The 6,852-nt window shown below is 43.5% G+C and overlaps 1 non-coding gene across 1 annotated transcript; it reads left to right on the top strand.

Annotated features, from left to right (window-relative positions):
* Window positions 1-249: 249 nt before the first annotated feature.
* Window positions 250-324, top strand: Trnaa-cgc. Its single transcript has one exon. It is a non-coding gene; the product is annotated as a tRNA-Ala (tRNA).
* Window positions 325-6,852: the final 6,528 nt, after the last annotated feature.

The raw sequence follows: 6,852 nt of genomic DNA, 5'->3' as shown, positions 1-6,852 counted from the left end.
GCGACACCGAGGATGTCTATTTCTAGGTTGAAACTTCCTGGCAGATTAAAACTGTGTGCCCGACCGAGACAGAGTGAAAATCTCATTCTGGAAACATCCCCCAGGCTGTGGCTAAGCCATGTCTCCGCAGTATCCTTTCTTTCAGGAGTGCTAGTTCTGAAAGTTTCGCAGGAGAGCTTCTGTAAAGTTTGGAAGGTAGGAGACGAGATACTGGCAGAAGTAAAGCTGTGAGGACGGGGTGTGAGTCGTGCTTCGGTAGCTCAGTTGGTAGAGCACTTGCCCGCGCAAGGCAAAGGTCCCGAGTTCGAGTCTCGGTCGGACACACAGTTTTAATCCGCCAGCAAGTTTCATATCAGCGCACACTCCGCTGCAGAGTGAAAATCTCATTCTGGATACTTCTACGTTTCTCATCTTGGCAGTTGTTCTTGATTGTAATTCAGGAATATTTACTTCGTCTTTTTTGGTGAAGGAGTTTCGGAAAACAGTGTTCAATAACTCTGCTTTAGTGGCACTGTCATCAGTGACTTCACCATTGTTATCACACAGTGAAGGTATTGATTGCGTCTTGCCACTGGTGTGCTTTATGTATGCCCAGAATCACTTGGGGTTTTCTGCCAGATTCCGAGACATAGTTTCGTTGTGGAAATTATTAAAAGCATCTCGCATTGAAGTACGCGCTATATTTCGATCTTCAGTAAAACTTTGGGGATTTTGCGTTCTTTTAAATTTTGTATGATTTTTCGTTGCTTCTGCAACAGCGATCTAACCCGTTTTGTGTACCGTTGGGGATCAGTACCGATCACTTATCAATTTATGTGGCATATCTCTCTCAATGCCGTCGATATTATGTCTTTGAAATCATTCCATGTCTTTTCTACGCTAACGTGATCAGATCGGAAGGAGTGAAGACACTCTTAAAAAGGCGGTAAGAGCATTTTTATCAGCTTTTTTAAATAGATATACTCTGCGTTTCTTTTTGATGGTTGTGCGTGCCTAGCAGCAACTGCCTTATGGTCGCTAATCCTGTATTCGTCACGATGCTCACTAATTGTCCGGGACTATTGTTGCTAAGAGGTCAAGTAGGCTTTCGCAACCATTCAAGCTTCGAGTGGGTTCGTGAACTAATTGTTCAAAATTTTCTGAGAAAGCATTCAGTAAAATTTCGATGACGTTTTATGTCTGCCGCCGACTTTAAAAGTATAAACTGACGGAATTCGAAATTGTAACATGCTGTCGCAATCTGATAACAGGTATAATCTTAAATGTTAACACCATAAGACAGATATTACCGTTACAAACTGTTTGTCTTAATGCAGCATAACTGACGGCGCGCGAATTAAGACTATATTCATAAAGTACTTACGAATGAGAGCGCTTACCGGCTGACAAAGTATAATCTGAGACCTTTCCTAAACATTTTCTCGGATACGTGTTCATCGGCAAGTATTTCACACCGACGTTGGAAGATGTCTCATACATGGGAGTTCGATTCGTTACAGTATCGGGGCTTTGCCGGTAAATAACCAGTCCGAATCTTCGAACTATATTGCGATGTGAATGCAGATTTTTGGCTGCACGACAAGGTTCGTGACCTTCTCGGGGTAGTCTGGGGAAATTGCCAGTTAGACACGGTTGTCTCTAGTGGCCCCCTAGACGGTCAATAATATTGACGATATTTCCCGCATGCGCAGCAACGCTACATAACAGTGACATAGAGGTTGCGAAGTAACACAGAGGACATCAAAGACTTTCTAGATATAAGTCTACCACAGTTTTATGGCAATGATTGCGGTTTGGCCAGCTCATCGTGTTGCTTTTTCCGTGATAGTTCACAAGCTGTATCTCGTGATACTTTACGAGGTGCATTCAAGTTCTAAGGCCTCCGATTTTTTTCTAATTAACTAAACAGAAATAGATGAAACTGGCGTTACTTCTCGACGTAATCGCCCTGCAGACGTGAAAAATGTGTACAACGCTGACGCCACGATACCATGGCAGCGGCGAAGGTTTCTTTAGGAGTCTGTTTCGACCACTGGAAAATCGCTGAGGTAATATCAGCACGGCTGGTGAATGTGCGGCCACGGAGTGTGTCTTTCATTGTTGGAAAAAGCCAAAAGTCACTAGGAGCCAGGTCAGGTGAGTAGGGAGCACGAGGAATCACTTCAGAGTTGTTATCACGAAGAAACTGTTGCGTAACGTTAGCTCGATGCGCGGGTGCGTTGTCTTGGTGAAACAGCCCTTCCCGGACGTTTTTGTTGCAGTGCAGGAATGAATTTGTTCTTCAAAACATTTTCGTAGGATGCACCTGTTACCGTAGTGCCCTTCGGAACGCAATGGGTAAGGATTACGCCCTCGCTGTCCCAGAACATGGACACCATCATTTTTTCAGCACTGGCGGTTACCCGAAATTTTTTTGGTGGCGGTGAATCTGTTTGCTTCCATTGATCAGACTGGCGCTTTGTTTCTGGATTGAAAAATGGCATCCACGTCTCATCCATTGTCACAACCGACGAAAAAAAAGTCCCATTCATGCTGCCGTTGCGCGTCAACATTGCTCGGCAACGTGCCACACGGGCAGCCGTGTGGTCGTCCGTCAGCATTCGTGGCACCCACCTGGATAACACTTTTCGCATTTTCAGGTCGTCGTGCAGGATTGTGTGCACAGAACCCACAGAAATGCCAACTCTGGAGGCGATCCGTTCGACAGTCATTCGGCGATCCCCCAAAACAATTCTCTCCACTTTCTCGATCGTGTCGTCAGACCGGCTTGTGCGAGCCCGAGGTTGTTTCGGTTTGTTGTCACACGATGTTCTGCCTTCATTAAACTGTCGCACTCACGAACGCATTTTCGACACATCCATAACTCCGTCACCACGTCTCCTTCAACTGTCAATGAATTTCAATTGGTTTCACACCACGCAAATTCAGAAAATGAATGATTGCACACTGTTTGAGTAAGGAAAACGTCGACATTTTAAGTATTTAAAACAGTTCTCATTCTCGCCGCTGGCGGTAAAATTCCATCTGCCGTACGGTGCTGCCATCTCTGGGACGTATTGACAATGAACGCTGCGTCATTTTAAAACAATGCCCATGTTTCTATCTTTTTCCAGTCCAGAGAAAAAAATCGGAGGCCTTAGAACTTGAATGCACCTCGTATATACAGCAGTCTCGAAATCAATCGCAGTGCAATGCGTTTTTCTTAGGCACCACTGGACGTCTTTACTGTATAGCAGACACAGGAGGCAAAGTGTAATAATACCGTGGTCAGGTAGTATATTGCTGTACCTGGAAATAGCGTACTCCACCGTCTGTGGGCAGTACAGAAAACACCGTTGACCATCTGTTATGCTACACAGATGGTTTGGTTACGAAGCCGCGCAGAAAGTAATGCCTCCCAAGTTTCCATGTGAAACAACCTTCGTTAACACTGTACACACATTCCAAGTGCTGCTGACGAACTTGCACTATGTGATCAAAAGTATCCGGACACCTGGCTGAAAATGACAAGTTTGTGGCGCCCTCCATCCGTAATGCTGGAATTCAATATGGTACTGGTCCACCCTTAGCCTTGATAACAGCGTCCACTCTCGCAGGCATACGTTGAATCAGGTGCTGGAAGGTTTTTTGGGGAATGGCAGCCCATTCTTCACGGAGTGCTGCACTGAGGAGAGGTATCGATGTCGGTCGGTGAGGCCTGGCACGAAGTCTGCGTTCCAAAACAGCCCAAAGGTGATCTGTAGGATTCAGGTCAGGACTCAGTGCAGGCCAGTCCATTGGAGGGATGTTATTTTCGTGTAACCACTCCGCCACAGGCCGTGCACTATGAACAGGTGCTGGATGGTGCTGAAAGATGCAGTCGCCATCCCCGAATTGCTCTGCAACAGTGGGAAGCACGAAGGTACTTCAAACATCAGTGTAGGCCTGTGCTGTGATAGTGCTACGCGAAAGAACAAGGGGTGCAAGCCCCCTCCATGAAAAACACGACCACACCGTAACAACACCACCACCACCACCAGCGAATTATACTGTCGGCATTAAACACACTGGCAGATGACGTTCACCGGGCATTCGCCGTACCCACACCCTGCCACCGAATCGCCATATTGTATACCGTGATTCGTCACACCACCCAGCAGTTCTTCTCCTGTTCAACCGTCCAAGGTTTACGCCCCTTACACCGAACGAGGCTTCGTTTGGCATGTGTGGCTTATGAGCAGCCGCTCGTCCGTGAAATCAAAGTTTTCTCACCTCTCGCCTAACTGTCATAGTACTTGCAGTGGATCCTGATACAGTTTGTAATTCCTGTGTGGTGGTCTGGATAAATGTCTGCCTATTACACATCACGACCGTCTTCAACTGTCGGCGGTCTCTGTCAGTCAACAGACGAGGTCGGCCTGTACGTTTTTGTTCTGTACGTGTCCCTTCACGTTTCCACTTCACTGTCACATCGGAAACAGTGGACCTAGGGATTTTTAAGAGCTCGGAAATCTCGCGTACAGATGTATGACACAAGTGACACCAAATCACCTGACCACTTCAGCGGAGCGCTTCATTCTGCTCTCTCACGATGTCCAATGACTACTGAGGTCGACGATACGGAGTACCTGGCAGTAGGTGGCAGCACAATGCACCTAATATGAAAAACGTATGTTTTCAGGCGTGTCCGGATACTTTTGATCATATGCTGTTTTACCCAATAGAGTGTATGTTCATACCGTCACTACAGAATGTTTGACTCGGTTGACGGAGATGCAACCTCACATACTTGCAGTGCTTGATCACTATGAAAGTGAAGCCCTTTAAAGTGTTAAAGTTCTGGAAACAAATGAAAATCGGATGCGGTCAAGGCGGGACCCAGAGGATTGTGACCGACGACAGTTAACCCCAGAGGCGTCGCATTGTTGCACAGGTCGCAGCGCGTTGCCATGGAGAGGGTGCCACGATGTGTGGCCTAATTGTTGAAACAGTGGTTTCAGTTTCCATAGCTGTCTCTCAGGCACAGACATAGCTACGCTGCACGCCGCCGATGTGAAGAAGTATAAATAAATATGTAAGAGAAATACTGGGAAATGATGACTGCTCTTCATTTTCTAGTTTGGTCGTCTGTTTTGCGTGTACTAAGAACCGTCCATCATTCATTGTTAGTCCGTTGTGCATTCTGTATCCTTACGGAATGTAAATTGCGCCTGATGCGTTTATGTAACCAACACAATTACTTGCATGCGCAAACACAAGAAATACGTATAATTATTAGTCGCAAAGCTCTCATAGCGAAAGACGCTAAGTAAAGATGGTTCATTTTCCGTTCAACTTGTTCTTTGTAATTGCCCACCAGTTTCTCATTGTTCTCGTGAATTTGGCTCTTCTTTCTTCGCCCCATTTTGTTCTGGTTTTTCGGGCTTTCGTCTCTGGTTTAATCTCTCATTTCTCTACTTTCTTTCTAAAATTGTTCCTTACCTCTAAATCTTCTTTGGTGATTTTCGCTAATTTCAAGTCTTTCTCAACATTTTGGATCCAAGCTCCTACATTAGCGAGGGAATCTGCGTATTTCACTATTCATTTTGTTTGTCTCTGTTCCGGAAGCGTCATTATGCGTCATGATGCGTCTTTTGCTCATCTGTCTTTGTTAAAGTATTCTTCTATTTTTGACATTTTCTGTAGTCTTTATACTTTCTCGGTCCATCTTGGACCCAAAATTTTCCTAATTATTATTTTTTTCTTCTTTCTTTGGATTTTCTATATCAGTTTTCCTGTTTAATGCCATAGTTCCGCTGACATATAACATCGATTGTTTAATTACTGTGTCGTAACGTTTAACTTTGGCATTTAAGGTTAAGCATTTTTTGTTATAGAGATTTTGCACTAAGCCTAATCCTAAACCTTTACCAGATTTTTGTATTTTCTTGTTGTAAATATTTTTCAGAGAATTTCTCCTACATAATTTAAGTGTGATACTCTGTTAATTTCTCCATATTTGGTTTGTAATTTGAAAATATCTAAATTTGTTGTTGTAAACACTGTCTCTTTAAATGATACCTAAAGGCCAACTTTCTCTGCGTGTTCTTTTAGAGTTTCTATCTGTTTCATAGCCATCTCACAAGAATCTGCCATTGTAATACGGCCCGCAACGGCCAAGTAGGGGATTCGTAGTTTTTTTTTATTCCTAATGAAATTGGCTTCCCGCAGTTTTCTTAAAGTTTCCCATTCTTCCATGACTCTGTCCAGAACTACATTGAACAACAATGGCGATAACATATCACTTTGTCTAACCCCAGTTTTTATCTCGAATGGTTTTGAAAGTTTTCCATAAATTTCACTTTGGATGTTGTATTTGTTAATGTCTGCTGAATGACTTTCTGTATTTTCCGATCCAATCCTTTCTGTTCAAGAATCCTAAATAGTGTGCGTCTCTGCATTGAGTCGTAGGCATTTTTGAAGTCAACAAAGACACATACTGTACGCTTGCCTAGCATCTACATTATTATAGTAACTTACAATTATTGTTACTTTACACTCAATAGAACGTTAATCCTGATCAAAGTAAAGAGTTTACTGTCGATAGATGCTATCGGTGTTAATAAATAAGATTATTGAAGCTACGTTTGATGTACTTCCGTTGTGTGGTGTTTTATTTTACCCTTCTTTGAGAGAATTGAGTTTTCTAGTGCTGTATTACAAATCTGTTTCGTTTTTATTTTTTTCACAATACTCCTCTTTCTAATGTAACAAATATTCTCGAATAAACCTGAATTCAACGTTGATAGCTGCAGTTTTGCTGTAAATACTGTTTTAAAATGATAATCATGTAGAACAAAAATTTTTCGTACGTCACCGCGCCCTTGAAGCATC

Source organism: Schistocerca piceifrons, chromosome 11 (assembly GCF_021461385.2).
Source record: "Schistocerca piceifrons isolate TAMUIC-IGC-003096 chromosome 11, iqSchPice1.1, whole genome shotgun sequence".
NCBI classification, from domain to species: domain Eukaryota; kingdom Metazoa; phylum Arthropoda; class Insecta; order Orthoptera; family Acrididae; genus Schistocerca; species Schistocerca piceifrons.
This window is presented reverse-complemented; position numbering and strand designations above follow the sequence as displayed.